This window comes from Mirounga angustirostris, unplaced genomic scaffold (genome assembly GCF_029215605.1).
Source record: "Mirounga angustirostris isolate CCGP_5_RB_7025 unplaced genomic scaffold, mMirAng1.0.hap1 SCAF_10, whole genome shotgun sequence".
In the NCBI taxonomy this organism is placed as follows: domain Eukaryota; kingdom Metazoa; phylum Chordata; class Mammalia; order Carnivora; family Phocidae; genus Mirounga; species Mirounga angustirostris.
In genome coordinates this window covers 57,625,150-57,645,972 of record NW_026991718.1, presented here as the reverse complement: position 1 = coordinate 57,645,972, position 20,823 = coordinate 57,625,150, and the positions used below count along the sequence as shown (strand labels likewise).

The 20,823-nt window shown below is 37.4% G+C and overlaps 1 protein-coding gene across 26 annotated transcripts in view; it reads right to left on the bottom strand.

The window, feature by feature from the left end:
• Positions 1 to 20,823, bottom strand: part of WDPCP (WD repeat containing planar cell polarity effector) — a 482,659-nt gene that overhangs the window by 316,347 nt on the left and 145,489 nt on the right. The gene's annotated exons all lie outside the window — the stretch shown is intronic.

Below are 20,823 nucleotides of genomic sequence, written 5' to 3'. Positions count from 1 at the left end.
AGATAACCAAAATATATTTCTCATATATATTTAGTCTTCTTCCACAGTTCCTGGCTCACAGGTCCCAAAACTCTTGGAATTTCCTAAGTGCAGAGAGTGAAAAAGGTGTCTTTTGTTATGTTAATGAAGTGACTTCAGTGAAGTGCCTAAGGGTGAGGGTTGGTTGTCAAGGGTTGTCAACCATGTGTTCAGAGGGTTGGAACTTTCAGTCCCACTCCCAGACCTCCCAGAGGGAAGAGGGGCTAGAGGATGAGTCAATCACCAATGGCCAATGATTTACTTAATCATGTCTATGTAGTGAAGCCAAAAGGGAGGGGTTTGGAGAGTTTCAAGGTTAGTGAATATATGGAGATACCAGGAGAGTAGAAGCCTGGAGAGGGCATGGAGGCTCTGAGCCCTTTCCCCATACTTTGCTCTATACATCTCTTCCATCTAGCTGTTCCTGAGTTATGTCCTCTTACAATAAACTGGTGATCTAATAAATAAAATGTTTCCCTGAGTTCTCTGAGCTGCTCTGGCAAATGAATCAAACCCAAAGAGGAGTCAGAGGAATCTCTGATTTACAGCCAGCCAGTCAGAAGTCCAGGTTGTTACATCAGATTGGCATCTGAAGTCCAAGGAGGAGGTTGTGGGAACCTCTGGTCTGTAGCTGGTAGGTCAGAAGCACAGGTATCAGGGCTTGTGACTGGCATTTGAAGTGGGGGATGGGGTGCAGTCTTCTAGGACTGAGGCCCTTAACCTGCGGGATCTCCAGGCAGATAGTATCAGAATTATGATACCGTGCTGGTGTCCAAGAATTGCTTGGTGGTATAGGGGGAATCCCCCCCACACCTCACCATTAGAATTGATACCAGAAACAATTCCACTGTCAATCCCAGATAACTCTAAAATGCTAGCCTAGGTCAGAGGATCACCTGCTATCTTCCCCACTAAATAGCTCAAGTTCATTTAAGAAAAGAAAATGTCTTACATAGCATAAAGATACCATAAAAGTTTAAAGATTAAGAGAGAGTCCAGGACGGCAGAGGAGTAGGAGATCTTAGTTTCATCTGGTCCCAGGAATTCAGCTAGATAGCTATCAAATCATTCTGAACACCTACAAATTCAACCAGAGATCAAAGAAAAGAATAGCTGCAACTCTACAAATAGAAAAGTGACCTCTTTCTGCAAGATAGAAGGTGAGGGGAAGTGAATCCAACGTGATATATGAGAAGATAAACCACGGGGGTTGGAAGCCTCTTGTTAGCCGGCTACCGGAAAGTAATAGAACAGCCGAGCACAAAATCGGAACTTTTAGAAGTCTGCTCCAGTGAGGGACATCCCTCCCTGAAAGGTGCTCAGGTGGCAAAGCGAGGTGGAATCCTAGATGGGACAGTGTGGTCCCAGGATCCCCGGGGTCACAGGAAGACCAGGGGTGCCTGAGTGCGGCAGAGTTCCCAGGCATTGGAGCAGGGAAGCTGGCTGTAATCAGCGAGTCCAGGAGTGGGCTCTCAGCTTGGGATCGCCATAAACCCTGAACCACAGCACCACCAGGGGACTGTTCTCGGAGCAGGGGCCCAACAAGCAGAACTGGAGAGATCCCCCTTCTTCCTCTGGGGAGGAACAGTGCAGGTGTGCACCACAGGAGTCTGCAGGGTTTGAAAACTCCAAATGGGGTCATGTGCTGGAGAGAGAAATGCTCAGTCACAGGTTAGGAGAGCAGAGAGAGCAGATGGAGACCAGGGAGACAGGAGTGATGGACATCTTTTCCCTGAGGGTGCACTGAGGGGTGGGGCCCTGAGCTTGCGGAGATGGGATTGGAGACTGGGAGGCCGCCATGTTCATTCTCATCCTCTAAAGCAGCACAGAAAGCCTTCAGGGAACAAAAGCCACGAAGAGCAATCCAGAGACTTACTTAGCCTGGCCCCCTGGCAAGGGCAGTGAAATTCCACCTGGGGCTGAAGACATCCAAATGGCCAACAGACACATGAAAATTGCTCAACATCGCTTGGCATCAGGGAAATCCAAATCAAAACCTCAATGAGATACCACCTCACACCAGTCAGAATGGCTAAAATTAACAAGTCAGGAAACGACAGATGTTGGCAGGGATGCAGAGAAAGGGGAACCCTCCTACACTGTTGGTGGGAATGCAAGCTGGTACAGCCACTCTGGAAAACAGTATGGAGGTTCCTTAAAAAGTTGAAAATAGAGCTACCATACAATCCAGCAATTGCACTACTGGGTATTTACCCCAAAGATACAAATGTAGGAATCCAAAGGGGTACATGCACCCCAATGTTTATAGCAGCAATGTCCACAATAGCCAAACTGTGGAAAGAGCCAAGATGTCCATTGACAGATGAATGGATAAAGAAGATGTGGTATATATATACAATGGAATGTTATGCAGCCATCAAAAGGAATGAAATCTTGCCATTTGCGACTACGTGGATCAACTGGAGGGTATTACGCTGAGCGAAATAAGTCAATCAGAGAAAGACATGTATCATATGACCTCACTGATATGAGGAATTCTTAATCTCAGGAAACAAACTGAGGGTTGCTGGAGTGGTGGGGGGTGGGAGGGATGGGGTGGCTGGGTGACAGACGTTGGGGAGGGTATGTGCTATGGTGAGCGCTGTGAATTGTGTAAGACTGTTGAATCACAGACCTGTATCTCTGAAACAAATAATACATTATATGTTAAACAAACAAAAAAAGACAGCAGGAAGGGAAAAATGAAGGTGGGGGAAATCGGTGGGGGACGAACCATGAGAGACTATGGACTCTGAGAAACAAACTGAGGGTTCTAGAGGGGAGGGGGGTGGGGGAATGGGTTAGCCTGGTGATGGGTATTAAAGAGGGCACGTACTGAAGGGAGCACTGGGTTATACGCAAACAATGAATCATGGAACACCACATCAAAAACTAATGATGTAATGTATGGTGATTAACATAAAATAATAAAATTTAAAAAAAAAGAAAGAAATTCTGCCTGGGGCAAAGACACTTGAGAATCAATGCAACAGTCCCCTCCCCCAGAAGATCAGCAAGCCAAGACCAAGTTTACTGATCACTGAGAACTGCAAAACTCCACCGCTAGGGGAATATAGTATATAGTATTCACGGGTTTTTTTTCCCCCACAATTCTTTAGTCTTTTAATCTTAATTTTTTTCCCTCTTTCCTTTTTCAACCAATTTCTTATTTTATCAACTATTTTTAAAAATCTTTTTAAATTTTCATTTTTACAGTTACATTCCATCCTTTCATTGTATTTAATTTTATTTTTGTATACAAGTAAGTTTCTTTTTCCTTTACAATTTTGGGATTCAGTTTCTTCTAACAGACCTAAATACACCCAGAATCTAGTCTACGGCTCTGTTCTTTTCACCTGTTTGATCATATTCTCTCTCTTTTTCTTCTTTTTGTTTGTTAAAGTTGTTTTTAATTTTCATCTTTACATTTATATTCTATCGTTTCTATGTATTTAATTTGATTTTTGTATATATATAAGTTTTTCTTTCTTTACAATTTTAAAGATGTAGATTCTTCTAACAAACCGACCAACATACACTCAGGATATAGTGCATTGCTCTGTTCTGTTAACCTGTCTGTTTATATTCCTTCTTTGTTCTTGCCTTTTAATTTTCATTTTTACAGTTATAGTCTATCCTTTCATCGTATTTAATTTTACTTTTGTACATATATAAGTTTTTCTTTATTTACAATTTTGGGACCTAGTTTTCTAACAAACAGACGAAAATACAAACAGGATCCAGTGTATTCCTCTGTTCCGTCCACCTGTCTGATTATATGCTCTTTTTTTTTCCTCAAAAAAAAATTTTTTTTTTTTTTCAGTTTTGGGTCTTATCTGATTTGTTTAGTGTATATTTCTCTGGGGTCATTGTTGCCATTTTAATTTTTTGTTCTCTCATTTATCTATTCTTCTCTGGGCAGAATGACAAGACGTAAAAACACATCTCAAAAAGGAGAACAAGAGGCAGAACTGACTGCCAGGGACCTAATGAGTATGGATATAAATAAGTAAGATGTCGGAATTAGAGCTCAAAATAATGATTATAAAGATACTGGCTGGGTTTGAAAAAAACATAGAAGACACTAGAGAATCCCTTTCTGGAGAAATAAAAGAACTAAAATCTAATCAAGTAAACTAAAAAAGGCTATTAATAAGATGGAATAAAAAATGGAGGCTCTAACTGCTAGGATAAATGAGGCAGAAGAGAGAATCAGTGATATAGAAGACCAAATGATGGAGAATAAAGGAGCTGAAAAAAAGAGAGATAAACAACTACTGGATCACGAGGGAAGAATTCGAGAGATAAGTGATACCATAAAGTGAAACAACATTAGAATAATTGGGATCCCAGAAAAAGAAGAAAAAGAGAGGGGCAGAAGGTATATTGGAACAAATTATAGCAGAGAACTTCCTAATTTGGGGAAGGAAACAGGCATCAAAATCCAGGAGGCACAGAGAACCCCCTCAAAATCAATAAAAATAGGTCAACACCCCAACATCTAATAGTAAAACTTACAAGTCTCAGAGACAAAGAGAAAATCCTGAAAGCAGCTCAGGACAAGAGGTCTGTAACCTACAACGGTAGAAACATTAGAGTGGCAGCAGAGCTATCCACAGAGACCTGGCAGGCCAGAAAGGACTGGCATGATATATTCAGGGTACTAAACAAGAAAAATATGCAGCCAAGAATACTTTATCCTGCTAGGCTGTCATTGAAAATAGAAGGAGAGATAAAAAGCTTCCAGGACAAACAGAAACTAAAAGAATTTGCAATCACCAAACCAGCCCTACAAAAAATATTGAAAGGGGTCCTTTAAGCAAAGAGAGAGCCCCAAAGTAACATAGACCAGAAAGGAACACAGACAATATACAGTAACAGTCACCTTACAGGCAATACAACGGCACTAAATTCATATCTTTCAATAGTTACCCTGAATGTAAATGGGCGAAATGCTCCAATCAAAAGACACAGGCTATCAGATCAGATAAAAAAGCAAGACCCATCAATATGCTGTCTGCAAGAGACTCCTGTTAGACTCAAGGACACCTCCAGATTGAAAGTGAGGGGGTGGAAAACCACTGACCATGCTAATGGATGTCAAAAGAAAGCTGGGGTGGCAATCCTTCTATCAGACAAATTAGATTTTAAACAAAAGACTATAATAAGAGATGAGGAAGGACACTATATCATACTTAACGGGTCTATGGAACAAGAAGATCTAACAATTGTAAATATCTATGTCCCTAACATGGGAGCGGCCAATTAATAACAAAATCAAAGAAAAACATCAACAACAATACAATAATAGTAGGGGATTTTAACACCCCCCTCACTGAAATGGACAGATCATCTAAGCAAAAGATCAACAAGGAAATGAAGGCTTTAAATGATACACTGGACCAGATGGACTTCGCAGATATATTCAGAACATTCCATCCCAAAGCAACAGAATACACATTCTTCTCTAGTGCACATGGAACATTCTCCAGAATAAATCATATCCTAGGTCACAAATCAGGTCTCAACCGGTACCAAAAGATTGGGATCATTCCCTGTGTATTTTCGGACCACAATGCTTTGAAACATGAACTCAATCACAAGAGGAAAGTTGGAAAGTGCTCAAATGCGTGGAGATTAAAGAGTATCCTACTAAAGAATGAATGGGTCAACCAAGAAGTTAAAGAAGAATTAAAAAAATTTATGGAAACAAATGAAAATGAAAACACAACTGTTCAAAATTTTGGGGATGCAGCAAAGGAGGTCCTGAGAGGCAAGTATATAGCAATACAACCCTTTCTCAAGAAACAAGAAAGGTCTCAAATATACAACCTAACCCTACATCTAAAGGAGCTGGAGAAAGAACAGCAAATAAAGCCTAAGCCCAGCAGGAGAAGAGAAATAATAAAGATCAGAGCAGAAATCAATGAAACGGAAACCAAAAGAACAGTAGAACATATCAACGAAACTAGGAGCTGGTTCTTTGAAAGAATTAACAAGATTGATAAACCCCTGGCCAGACTTATCAAAAAGAAAAGAGAAAGGACCCAAGTAAGTAAAATCATGAATGAAAGAGGAGAGATCACAACCAACACTGAAGAAATACAAACAATTCTAAGAACATATTATGAGCAACTATATGCCAGCAAATTAGATAATCTGGAAGAAATGGATGCATTCCTAGAGACATATAAACTACCAAAACTGAAACAGGAAGAAATAAAAAACATGAACAGACCCATAAGCAGCAAGGAAGTTGAAGCCGTAATCAAAAATCTCCCAACAAACAAGAGTCCAGGGCCGGATGGATTCCCAGGGGAATTCTACCAGACATTTAAAGAAGAATTAATACCTATTCTTCTGAGTCTGTTTCAAAAAATAGAAATGGAAGGAAAACTTTCAAACTTTTCCTATGAGTTCAGCATTACTTGATCCCAACACCAGAGAAAGACCCCATCAAAAAGGATGATTACAGACCAATATCCCCAATGAACATGAATGCAAAAATTCTCACCAAGATACTAGCCCATAGGAATTCCACAGTACATTAAAAGGATTATGCACCACAACCAAGTGGGATTTATTCCTGGGTTGCAAGGGTGGTTCAACATCCCCAAATCAATCAATGTGATACACTACATTAATAAAAGAAAGGACAAGAACCGTATGATCCTCTCAATAGCTACAGAAAAGGCTTTTGACAAAGTACAGCATCCTTTCTTGATTAAAACTCTTCACACTGTGGGGATAGAGGGAATATACCTCAATATCATAAAAGCCATATACGAAAATCCCACAGTGAATATCATTCTCAATGGGGAAAAACTATGAGCTTTTCCCCTGAGGTCAGGAAAACAGACAGGGATTTCCCCTCTCACCACTGTTGTTCAACATAGTACTAGAAGTTCTAGCCTCAGCAATGAGACAAGAAAAACTAAGAAAAGCATCCAAATCAGCAAAGAAGAAGTCAAACTTTCACTCTTTGCAGATGACATGATACTCTATGTGGAAAACCCAAAAGACTCCACCCAAAATTGCTAGAACTCATACAGGAATTCAGTAAAGTGGCAGGATATAAAATCAATGCACAGAAATCATTTGCATTTCTATATGCTAACAACAAGACAAAAGAAAGAGAAATTAAGGAGCCAATCCCCTTTACAATTGGACGAAAAACCATAAGATAACTAGGAATCAACCTAACCAAAGAGGCAAAGAAGCTATACTCAGAAAACTATAGAACACTCATGAAAGAAATTGAAGAAGACACAAAGAAATGAAAAAATGTTCCATGCTCATGGATTGGAAGAACAAATATTGTTAAAATATCTATGCAGTCTAGAGCAATCTATACATTCAATGCAATCCCTATCAAAATACCATCAACTTTTTTCACAGAAATCCAAAGCTATTGGCATCACAATTCTGGACTTCAAGCTCTATTACAAAGCAGTAATCATCAAGACAGTGTGGTACTGGAACAAAAACAGACACACAGATCAGTGGAACAGAATAGAGAACCCAAAAATGGGCCCTCAACAATATGGTCAACTAATCTTCGACAGAGCAGGAAAGAATAGCCAATGGAAAACAGTCTCTTCAACAAATGGTGTTGGGAAAATTGGACAGCCACATGCAGAAGAATGAAACTGGACTATTTTCTTATGCCATACACAAAAATAGACTCAAAATGGATTAAAGTCCTAAATGCAAGATAGGAATCCATCAAAATCCTAGAGGAGAACGCAGGCAGTAACCTCAGTGACCTCAGCTGCAGCAACTTCTTGCTAGACACATTTTCAAAGGTAAGTGATCCAAAGGCTTTTAAAAATGAACAGTTGGGACTTCATCAAGATAAAAAGCTTTTGTACAGCAAAGGAAACAGTCGACAAAACCAAAAGACAACCAACAGAATGGGAGAAGATACTTGCAAACGTTTTATCAGATAAAGGGCTACTATCCAAAATCTATAAAGAACTTATCAAACTCAACACCCAAAAACCAAATAATCTAATCATGAAATGGGCAGAAGACAGGAACAGACATTTCTCCAAAGAAGACATACAAACGGTCAACAGACATATGAGAAAAGGCTCAACATCACTCAGCATCAGGGAAATACAAATCAAAACCACAATTAGATACCACCTCATACCAATCAGAATGGCTAAAATTAACAAGTCAGGAAAGGACAGATGTTGGCGAGGATGCGGAGAAAGGGGAACCCCTCTCACACTGTTGGTGGGAATGCAAACTGGTGTAGCCACTCCAGAAAACAGTATACAGGTTCCTCAAAAGGTTGAAAATAGAGCTACCCTATGACCTAGCAATTGCACTAGTAGGTATCTACCCCAAAGATAAAAATGTAGTGATCTGAAGGGGCACCTGCACCCCAATGTTTCTAGGAGCAATGTCCACAATAGCTAAACAATGGAAAGTGCCCAGATGTCCATGGACAGATGAATGGATAAAGATGTGGTACATATATACAATGGAATACTACTCAGCCACCAAAAAAATGAAATCTTGCCATTTGCAATGACGTGGATGGAATTAGAGGGTATTATGCTAAGCGAAATAACTCAATCAGAGAAAGACAATTATCATATGATCTCACTCATATGTGGAATTTAAGAAATAAAACAGAGGATCACAGGGGAAGAGAGGAAAAAATAAAACCAGACAAAATCAGAGAAGGAGACAAACCATCAGAGACTCTTAACTAAAGGAAACCAACTGAGGGTTGCTGGAGGGGGTGGGGGTGGGCAGATGGGGTAAGTGGGTGATGGACATTAGGGAGGGCATGTGATGTAATGAGCACTGGGTATTATATAAGACTGATGAATCGCTGACCTCTACCTCTGAAACCAATAATACATGATATGTTAATTAAATGAATGTAAATAATAAAAATCTAAAAAATTAATATGCAAATAAAAAGGAAAAAATAAAGATTAAAAAACACTTGAGTATGTGTAAGTTTCAATAAAGAGTATTCCCACCAAAAATAATAAGCAGCAAGAAAATAGATACTATGCTCATCACTTTTCATACATTGTTTTATTTAAACTTTTTAATACTCCAAAGTTTGGTATTACAATCTATGTTCTGGAGATAAGGAAAATGAGTGTCAGACAGATGGTTTAAGAAGTCCTTGATCCTAAGGTTAATAAGTGATAGAGCTGTATTTTCAAATCCAGGTCTCTCTGACTCTAAAAACCAAGTTCTCTACAAGACACACTGTGAGCATAGGGAATTAATAAGTTTCCACGAAGGCCCCAGCTTTTCCTCAATGTGATTAGAGGGCATGCATGAGAAGAACCACAGGGCATTAGGAACCTCAAGTGTAGTGGAAGGATCCCCACAGAGCGGAGGAGTGAGAATTAGGTGAATGAAATGAAGAGACAAATTATGCAAATGTCAATGGAGCCTGTTAAACTGAATATGAAAAAGAGGCTTGTGCTGATGATCTGGGCAACTTTACTTAGCATGATTGAGGAAGTTTGGAAGGCAAGGGTCTTAATAAACTGACTTCTTTTAAAGATGCTTCATTCTTGTATTGATTGAGTTGTACTGAAAATAGCGTACTTTGTAAGTGTAAATGTAAAAACATCCCTAAATGAACCAAATACAAACTAAACTATTTCCTCACCACAAAAATTATACAAACACAGATATCATTGTCAGTTTTTGCATTTGTTTGTACAGAAGATAAAAAGGAAAACTTTAAGTTTCTACTATGATGTTACATGAAATCTTTTGAAAATAATGTCATTAGAAAGGGTCCAGTTTATATGACTTAAAATATAATAAGATGACAGCATTAAAATCCAAAATACCTGTAGGCTTAAAAGTATTTGACATAGTTAGGTTCAAAATTTAATTCTAAGTTGGACTTGAGCCTATACAACAGCCACAGAGCAACACCACACAGCAGAAGCAGCACATAACAGGGGCTGACTCCTTGTTTTGGTGATAAAGACCTCTGGAGTCTGGGGCAAGATAACCTCTTGGAACTGTGGTTTTCTCATCTGTAAGATGTGGATTTATTCACCCGTGCTGCAGGGATCCAAAAGGGTACGTGCACCCCGATGTTTATAGCAGCAATGTCCACAATAGCCAAACTGTGGAAAGAGCCAAGATGTCCATCGGCAGATGAATGGATAAAGAAGACGTGGTATATATATACAATGGAATATTATGCAGCCATCAAAAAAACCCAAAATCTTGCCATTTGCAACGATGTGGATGGAACTGGAGGGTATTATGCTGAGTGAAATAAGTCAAACAGAGAAAGACATGTATCATATGACCTCACTGATATGAGGAATTCTTAATCTCAGGAAACAAACTGAGGGTTGCTGGAGTGGGGAGTGGGGTGGGAGGGATGGGGTGACTGGGTGATAGACACTGGGGAGGGTATGTGCTCTGGTAAGCGCTGTCAATTGTGCAAGATTGTTGAATCTCAGATCTGTACCTCTGAAACAAATAATGCAATATATGTTAAGAAAAAAAAGAAGAAGAAGATAGCAGGAGGGGAAGAATGAAGGGGGGGAAATCAGAGGGATAGACGAACCATGAGAGACGATGGACTCTGAAAAACAAACTGAGGGTTCTAGAGGGGAGGGGGGTGGGAGGATGGGTTAGCCTGGTGATGGGTATTGAGGGCACGTTCTGCATGGAGCACTGGGTGTTATGCACAAACAATGAATCATGGAACACTACATCTAAAACTAATGATGTAATGTATGGGGATTAACACAACAATAAAAAAATAAAAATAAAATTTGAAAAGTAAAAAAAAAAAATAATAACATAACTAATATGCAGAGGACAAAGGGGACTGCAATAAATACTGGCTATCCTTGTTCCTGAAGAGAAAGTCTTGGAGTTTTTCACAAGAATAGCAGGTAAAAAGAAGGAGAGACACTGATCCTAAATAAATTCCAAATTTGGTTATTTAGAATTCGTGGCTGACACTTACATAGTTGCAAACTATAAATGTGGAAGATAATTTTAAACATAGGAAAGATTTAACTTGGAAGTTAATATTAAAGTGATTTCATTTATTTATGATATTTAGAGCTGGGCTTGGTATATGGTAGTAGCCTAATAAACATGACTGACTGAATATATTTTAAATAAGATATACAGGGCGCCTGGGTGGCTCAGTTGGTTAAGCGACTGCCTTCGGCTCAGGTCATGATCTTGGAGTCCCGGGATCGAGTCCCACATCGGGCTCCTTGCTCAGCAGGGAGTCTGCTTCTCCCTCTGACCCTCCTCCCTCTCATACTCTCTGTCTCTCATTCTCTCTCTCGCAAATAAATAAAATCTTAAAAAAAAAAATTTTTTTTAATTAAAAAAAAATGTAAAAAAATAAGATATACAATGTTCATACTTAATTCCAGGATTTTAAATTCATTTAAAACCATACTTAATTATGTGATATTTAAAATAGCTAATATTATCAGAATGAAAGAAACATTTCAGTCCATGAAAATAAGAAATCTGTACATATAGATACTGTCCCGGTAAAGTTATCAGGTACTATTATAAACAAGAAGCAGTAATAAGTACATAATGACTTAAGTATATCTTCACAGAGAAATGTTTATAAATAATTTGATTGACATGGCACAAAACCCTATTGCAAAAGTTCAGGTCAATCATGATTCCTGCAATGATACTTCCATGTTACCTAAAGTGATATTAATATTTTTAATTTATAGGAAAAGTGGACTGAGATTCCAATTAGAATTCTGAAGCAAGACATTTTGTTTATAAGAAGTACAGAGAAACAGGTAATCAATAAAAATGGACTCAACTCAGCTAAAATAAAGCAATGAGATTCAGGAGAAGAAAATTCATTCATTCAGTTTTTCTACAAACATGCTAATGTGATTGACCAAGATTATGAAAATGAAGTGTTATACCTGCATTTTCAGCAGCCTTTTAAAGTTATTAAAATATACCCTATTGACTGAAGAGTTATATGGAAGGAAAATGTGTCAATACATTTTCTAGCTATAAGATGCTCTGTTAGCAGATCATTTGCAAATAAGAAGTAGAAAACACCAAATGCAATTATACAGTTATTGCAAAATACCAAGAAAAAATAGACTTTTTAAAATCCAAACTTGCATCTACTCAGACATCTCTCATATTCATGCAACTAGTTTGTCCTCCCCAAATGAACTTAGTTCGAAGTACTAGTCAGGAGATAATCAGGCCAAGATATAATGCTAAGATAAAGAAATAAAAAAATGTGGTGTGTAGTGAAGGGAGAAATGTTAAGTGACAATGCCCTGAAGGAAAAAGCACAAAGGAGAGAAAAGAATCCAAAGACATTGGCTGGTGATATTCATGTAAGCTACCAAGATTAATTTGAAGTCTACTATCACCTTCCATAAGGCATGTTTAATGCTATCCTCTACAAACTTCATAATCAAGAATTCCTTTCTCTCATTGAGTTCTTGGCCTTTTTTTCTTTTTATGGAGGTCTAATTGACATATAACATTATATTACTTTCAGGTGTCCAACATAATGATTCAATATTTGTATATACTGTGAAATGATCACCACAGTAAGTCTCATTAATATCCATCACCATATATAGTTACAAAGTTTTGTCTTGTGATAAGTACTTTTAAGATTTACTCTCTTAGCAACCTTGAGTTCTTGGTCTTAATCCTATCTTCAGGCATTCCCCAGATTAGGTGAATTCTGAAATCTAATAACTCTCTAAAGATTCTTAAAATATATATGTCAGGTTTCAGGAACAGATCAGTAGAATTCAAGTGGGAATGGCTGTGGTAAAGAACATGGTGAAAAGTTTTAATACAAGCATAATGAAGAGGCAAACAATGAGATGGGGAAGAACAGTATAGATAATTCAGGTATAAAAAAATGAAGACTTTTATAATGTGTGGTGATGGGCTCAAAGTCTGGAAGTCTCTAGAAAAAGATCTCTGCTTTAATTCTAAGGTAATAGGAAGGTACAAAGAAAAGCACAGAAACACAGGCTAAAGGCTATGCAATGTTCCAAGTGCCCAATTAAGAGAGACTGTGACACCAGACAAGAGGTGGATGACCATGGTTCAGTGTTTTATTTTTTGCTGTTTTCTTTTTTTTTTTTTTTAAGAAAACTGTAATAAAGAAAGAAAATGGTAAGAATTTAAAAATTCAAGCTAAGAAAGGGCAGAAAAGATAAAGAAGAGTCCTAAAGGTCTTGGAATTTCCCAGTTTCAAGGATAAACAAGCTGGTAGTTTCCTTCCTAAGGAGAATTGTTTTCAGTCAAGTTTAAATCAGTCAGCTTTAAGGTTGAAACTTGTTGAAAACACACACTTAGATGATATCATTTTTATTCTTAAAAAAAGCTAAATTTGAAAAAAGTAGACAGAACTGATCCAAAGTCATCAAAATAGGAACAGTACAGAGAAGGAAAAGCATAAGCAGTCAATATGACTGATACTGTGTCTGGAAGGTATTTTAAAATTAAGAATGCACAGAAAGCAGAAATGCAATTACAGTGAGCTGGAGATAGGCTCAAGATTGTCATGTTTCATGTTTAGCTATAGAGGGTTGGTTCAAACTAAGTGTTTATTGGGGCACGTGACTGGCTTAGTCAGTAGAACATGCGACTCTTGATCTCGGGGTCATGATTTGAAGCCCCATGTTGGGCAGAGAGCTTTAAAAACTAAGTGTTTAAATATGACCATGAATATAGCATCCCTGATCCTGGCAAAGTGGTGATGGTGGCACTATAGTTTTGAATCTCTCTAAATCCCCACACAAAAGAAACAATTCAACTAAATAGCAAAACCAAAAACCCATGGATGACTAGATGAAGATTAAAAGACAGAGAACATTATGTGTAATGACTTTATGCTCCAATAATGTAAATAAAGTACAACTATTTAAAAATGGGAAGGAAAGAAGTGATAAAAACATAGGCAAAAAGTTTCTGAATGTTCTCAGTAATTTATATTAGTGGTAGTATTAGTATGATTATTCTCAGACTGTTAGGTGTATACTGTGAGATAAAGTAAGCATGTAATTACGGTATATTATAATTTGTCCCCCACATCCCTGCAAACTAGGATTTTTGGTATGAAAATGAGGAGATACATGTTATATAGAAGCTATTAAATTAAAACCCCTGTATCCTGAATTCGAGTTAGAAATAGCAATGTGAACTCACTTTGAATATATATATGTATAAAATCTCTAGCTCATTCTACTAAAGAAACCTAAAAACAATGACGAATCCAGTAACAACAACATACTATCCCTAGCTCCCAAACTTGGGCTTAAAATACCGTTTTCCATTAAAAGAAACCAGAGCTTATTGAAGAAATGGCTAATTCCAGGTCTGAGTCAGGAAATATACAAGATAAGCATGGGACATATTTGTCATACCAAATAGCAGGAAAGCTACCCAAGACTACTGAGGTCATGACAAAAAGAGGAGCCAACTTGTAGAGGTTGCCAAACATAAGACAAGTCTGAGCTTTCAAAAGGATAACAAATACAATTTATAAAACCCATCAAGTCAAATATATTTAAATCCATCAATTAATAATGCTACTTGAAAAACAAAAACAAATTGGTTACCTTCAGGGAGTGATAAGGAACCATTTCATTATCTTGAAAACTAGCAAATAAAAGAAAAGAAACTGACATTTATCCTGATTATACTATCTATATGAATTCATCCATTGGGAAAACAAATAGGAGATGAGTACAAGAATCTCTTTATAAAAGTATCCCAATTAATAAATGAAAAAATAATAATATAATTAGAATATCACCATTTTGCAACCCTAATGAATTAATGGATGTAGGCACTGAGCATTAATAGCTGCTAACATTAAAAGACAGACAACCAAGAGAGAACTTGACATTACATGCCTTCTGATAAAAAGAACGCACCACCGCATATAGTCTTGCCAAAACTAACTTGTAGAATTTTCAAATGATAGAGAAACATGTTGAACCTTACTACGATTATGGAAAAACAACAAAATTGGGACACTGCAGTTTCAAAAGATCAATTTTAAGGAAAAGAAAGGGATGGAGGGGGAGCTTGTAAATCAAAAGATACATTAGAGTGTTTTGGTTTTTTTTAAGATTTTATTTATTTATCTGAGAGAGTGAGCGAGGGAGAACATGAGCAGGGGCAGAGAGAATGGGAGAAGCTGACTCCCCTGCTGAGCAGAGAGCCTGATGCAGGTTGAGCTGAAAGCAGAAGCTTAACTGACTGAGGCATCTAGGAACCTCACATCAGTGTTTTAAATGGATAATATTCAACTTCAGTGTTGGGAGATGCATTAGGATGATAAAAACTACATGGGTATGTAAGAAAGTGATGGAAAGTCATGATAGAGGTTACTTTTGGGGACCAAGAAGGGGTTGAAATCATGACAGTACATAATAGTATTTCTGGGTGCCTGGCAATGTTCCTCTTCTAGACCTAAGTGTGGTTCCAGGGGTATTTCCTTCTTAATAGCTCATTAAACTATACATTTATTTTGTGTGGTTTTCTTCATGCATGTTCTATAATAAAGAGATTTTTTTAAAGCTATCACACCAAGAATATAAAATCTTCGTTATTTTGTTGAAAGCTAACACAATACATACATGTCTTTGGAAGAGATGTTTCTAAAATATTTTGGCTTTTCAGTTGAATGCATGTGTAACACTTTCTGAATGCTTCTTTAATCAAATTATGCTATATTAAAAGTTGGTCACATTTTTACTTTTCCATTAGTTGCTGCTCTCTAAATCACCGCAAAAATGGCTTTTAAATTTTAGAGGAAAACAGTTATCTTTGTGAGGTTTTATTTCCCTATCCCTGACAACATGTTTTAAGGTTTAATAGCTCTGCTTAAGTGTTTTTGATTAATTTGGTAAACAAATTTAGGTGACCTCTTCTGAGGAATATATCTTGAAATTACGACCATACTCAGAAAGCATTATCTAATCCATACAGTTGAAAAGTTAAATACTTGTTGAAATACAAAGGTAAGGGAAGAATAAGTTGTGTTGTCATCATATTCTTGACAAAGTGAATGAATTAAATAGTTCTGTGATGATGGTTCAAACTTTCCAAAAGGAAAGCATAAAGAGTATGTGGAATTTAAATAAAAATGATTACCATGTTATATATGATAATCCACACTATACCATTAAAAACTGCTTTTAAATGAATTTACTGATAAAAATTTCTTTTTCTACACACTATTTATTGTATATTTTTCAAAAGAAATTTTTTTTCTAGACTACATAACTCTCTCTGCTTTATGCTTCTAATTAAGATACATGCTGTTGTTTAGAGCTCTGCGGTGTGAAATTAGACCAGGGGTTTTCTAATATCCATAAAATAAATTAAAAAATGTTCCTCCTCTGAAAGACAGATAATTCAGTCACAGAGAGCTTATTTCTATGTTTCTTTGTTTTCTTTCTTCTTCTTTTTTTTTTTAGCTGCTTGGTAAGCCAATTTTCTACTTAGAATCTACTGTTAAAACTCTCATTTGGTTCAGTATGTGGGCTTTATCCTTTCCATGGTCTGTTATGCAAAAAGGATGGCTTTAAATTCTTTTTTTAAGTTTGCTGTAAAGCAGTGTTTCTCAATGTGGATGCACATGAGAATCACCTAGGGAACCTGTTAAAGAATACTGGTGCTTCCTCTCCCTCCGGATATTCTGATATAACTGGTCTGGGTGGGCCCCTTTGTAAAAGCTCTGCAGGTGATTGTAATGTGTTGCCAAGGCTAGAAACCACTACTCTAGGATCTTGTCACTTTCCAACTAAAAGCTTATTATATTTTCTGATTGAACTTGGATGGGAAATGCTTTTTAAAAATTCTATAGTTTTAACAGATGCAAAGATTAAATTTCTTCTCTACGAGGTTGCTACTCTTTTAGTTTGAATTTTAGAGTTTAAGAGCAGATTGTATCTTTTATTCTGATGATTAGCTCAAGAAGTCTACTGGTGGCCAGTGAAAAAAATTTAAAGACATATGCCTGAAAATTACTTTTATAGACTAGTGGCTTTCGTTCATGATATTCTAAAAAATGTGCTACAATTAATTCATAGTTAAAAATTATGTCTTCACATGTGAAAAAAAGAAACAATTATTTCCCTAGAGATTTCTTCCACAGACGTTCACCTTTTGCATATAGAAGTTCACATGAGGTTCTGCAAAAGTAATCTACACAAATTCTTCCAACAGTTTAACTTTGATAGAATGACTGAAAGGGCCAAATCCAAGAAAAACCTACTCTTGCTAAAAAAAGGAATTTTTGTACCTTAATATAGTAGGATTGAAAAGGGGGGCATTAACTATGCAATCAGTGGTGAATAACTAAAAATCATGTGCAAGTATCATATACAACTTTATGAAAATCTATTCAAAAACACTTACATAAAATGGATAATTTTCCAGAAATACAAATTTAGGAAAATGACTTCAAAAGTCCTGAAAAAAAAAAGCAGCTCTTAAAACTGGAATCTGTTATTTAAAAAATCTACCTTCCTTTAAGACACCACACCCAAGCAGTTTTATAGGTGAGTTTCACCAAACGCTCAAATATCAGTTAATTCCTTTTGGTACTGTTTCAAAGAGGAGAAAAAGAAAAAGCTAGCCAAATCACTCCAGAGAGCTAGTACAACCTTTATATGGAACTTAGAAAGGATAGTAAAAGCAAGTAAAACTGTTTGCCAATCTCATATTTGAGCAAACTGTAAAGCCTCTTTAGTGTTTCCTCCTGACTATCTCCCTAAGTAGAATCAATCATTCCCCACTGGCTCCTACTATAGCTTATACATACTCTATCCACAGCATCATTTAACGCTTTAGTGCACTTACTTCATATTTGTCTCTCATTGGTTGGACACTAGGATCCCTGCAGGCAGGGTTATTTTTGTATTCAGATCCCTTGGAATGAAATACAGTGTTTACTCCATGGTCATGCTCAATAGTTGTTGAATGATGTGGAAACCGAAGGAAGGGCCTTTCAGGTAGAAATACCAGTAATGTGTACAGGCAGGTCATGGAAAATAAGAGGCAATGAGTAAACCACTTGGCTAGAACATAGGTTTGTATAAGGAAATAACACTGGAAAGATAGGTCAGGGCCAGTCAGGGTGGTCTTTCAGTGCTGAAGCTAAGTTTAGTTTCGTATCTACTAAAGGCATTTGAGCAAGCAATGGCTCAATCAGATCTGTGGCTTCAGAATCCAGGTGAGCACTTTTTAGAGCTGTCACAGACCTGGAGGTGACCTATCTGGTGGAAATCCATCATTTTAAAAATAGAAAACTAAAGTCAGAGAGAATAGGTGATCTACCCAAGGGCAAACACAAAATTAGCTAAGAGCAGGCAGAAGCTTAGAGGGAGTAAACTTGACTAAGGTTACACAGTTAGCATGTATATGGTCCAACCAACAGTTAAACTAGGTTTTTTCCAACTCCAAAGTCCATGATCTAGATGACACCAGGTGATAAGGTATGTAGACCATATGTATACCCTTTAGAACACTCCCAATTTCATGTAATACACTCATTTCAAATACAGGTAATTCATGTAGAGTATAACTAAATTTTTTTTACCTTTATTATAAGGCAGAACATTTAATAGAATTCTAATTAGCTTCATTACAATCATTTTGATGATGTCTTTTACTCAATTAGCTTCTGAACCCAAGATCAATAAAGCAGTAGGCATGAAAAGCAAGTGACTAGGAACAAAGCACTTCCTTAGTCTCACAAATCCACACCTAAAGCATTACAAGTGGTTTTAGTCACTGTAACAAAATTGGAAAAGTTCTAGAAAAAGGTTAATTAATTAATTAAAAATGACTCTGCAGGGGCGCCTGGGTGGCTCAGTTGGTTAAGCGACTGCCTTCGGCTCAGGTCATGATCCTGGAGTCCCGGGATCGAGTCCCGCATCGGGCTCCCTGCTCGGCAGGGAGTCTGCTTCTCCCTCTGACCCTTCTCCCTCTCATGCTCTCTGTCTCTCATTCTCTCTCTCTCAAATAAATAAATAAAATCTTTAAAAAAAAAAATTAAAAAAAAAATGACTCTGCAGTCTTAAAAGACAGCCTGAAAGTTTATAACACCAGAAGAGACAGGTAGAGATAGAAAAAAACTTGGACTTGTTCATTATATCTCAGAATTAAAGCCTAATAGATAATAGATTTAGAGAAAATATAGAAACATACCACAGTTTTCCTTGCCTTACAATGGAGTCAAGTCCCAGTAAACCCATCATAAGTTGAAAATATCCTAAGTTGAAAATGCATTTAATACACCTAACCTACCAGACATCACAGCTTAGCCCAGCCACGCTTAAACATGCTCAGAAATTTAAATTAGCCTATACAATTGGGCAAAATCATCTAACACAAAGCCTATTTTATAATAAAGTGTTGAATATCTCATGTAATTTATTGAATACTGTACTGAAAGCAAAAAAACCAGAATGGTTGTATAGGTACAGAATGGCTGTAAGGGCAACAGTTGTTTATCCTCATGATTGCATGGCTGACTGGAAGCTGTGGCTGACTGCCACTGCCCAGCATCATGGGAGAGTAGACACATCACTAGACTGGGAAAAGATCAAAATTCAAAATTCAAACTACGGCTTCTACTGAACATGTATTGCTTTCGTACCATGGCAAAGTCGGAAATACTAAGTCAAACTATCTCTAAGTTGGGACTGTCTATATTTTACTCAGGCAAAAACTTAAAAAAGAAACAGGAAAGGTTGCTTTTGTTTTAAATTATAAAAAAGAAAACCAATTCCATACTCAAAGTACTGGTACAAGCTGGAATTACCCACAGGTTCACAATAATGAATGATGATGGAAGCACTGTCAGGAATAGATAGGATGAAATACTGCCCCCCCCGCCCCCCTCCCCCTCCCCCCCACTCCTAGATTAACCGTTTTGGTGCTCCCATCCAAGGCAGGACACTAGACTGAGAAGGCCACTGCTCTACAGCCCTCCTTATAAATTCTTGCCTCAGCCATGGTTTGGTACCACAGAGCCTTCCACAAAATAAGCATTCATCTAATGTTTACTGATTCAATGACTGAAGTATAAAGAAGGTGACAGATAACATAGCTTTGGCAGGTATGAAATTATGGGCAAACAGTAATGACAGCACTAAAGATGGTAATAACAAGAATCACAACAGTGATCTGTGTTTGTTTTTTTTTTTTAAAGATTTTATTCACTTATTTGACAGAGAGAGACACAGCGAGAGAGGGAACACAAGCAGGGGGAGTGGGAAAGGGAGAAGCAGGCTTCCCACGGAGCAGGGAGCCCGATGCGGCAGGGCTCGATTCCAGGACCCTGGGATCATGACCTGAGCCGAAGGCAGACACTTAACGACTGAGCCACCCAGGCACCCCCAGTGATCTGTGTTTGAGAGTTTACTATATGTAGGTATTGCTCTAAATGCATGTATTAACTTATTTATCTTCGTCAACTCTATTTTTCAAATAATGAAACCACAGTGCAGAGCTTAATAACGTGCTCAAGAACAGAGAGCTACGTAGTGGCAGAGCTTGGATTTGAACCCAGAAGCCTGTGTTCTTAATCACTGTGAGATTCAGGCCAGCCCTGGAATTGTCTGTTTACCCTATAGATATGATACTCCTAAGGATCCCACTTTTACATGTAATTTCCTCTTTTGAGAATTTAGGAAAATAAATTATATGTTTAAAAAAGTATTCATCTTTATTTCAGAACAGAAAAACTAAGAGTCTTATTTTATTTGCTCTTCAACAAAATGTATATAT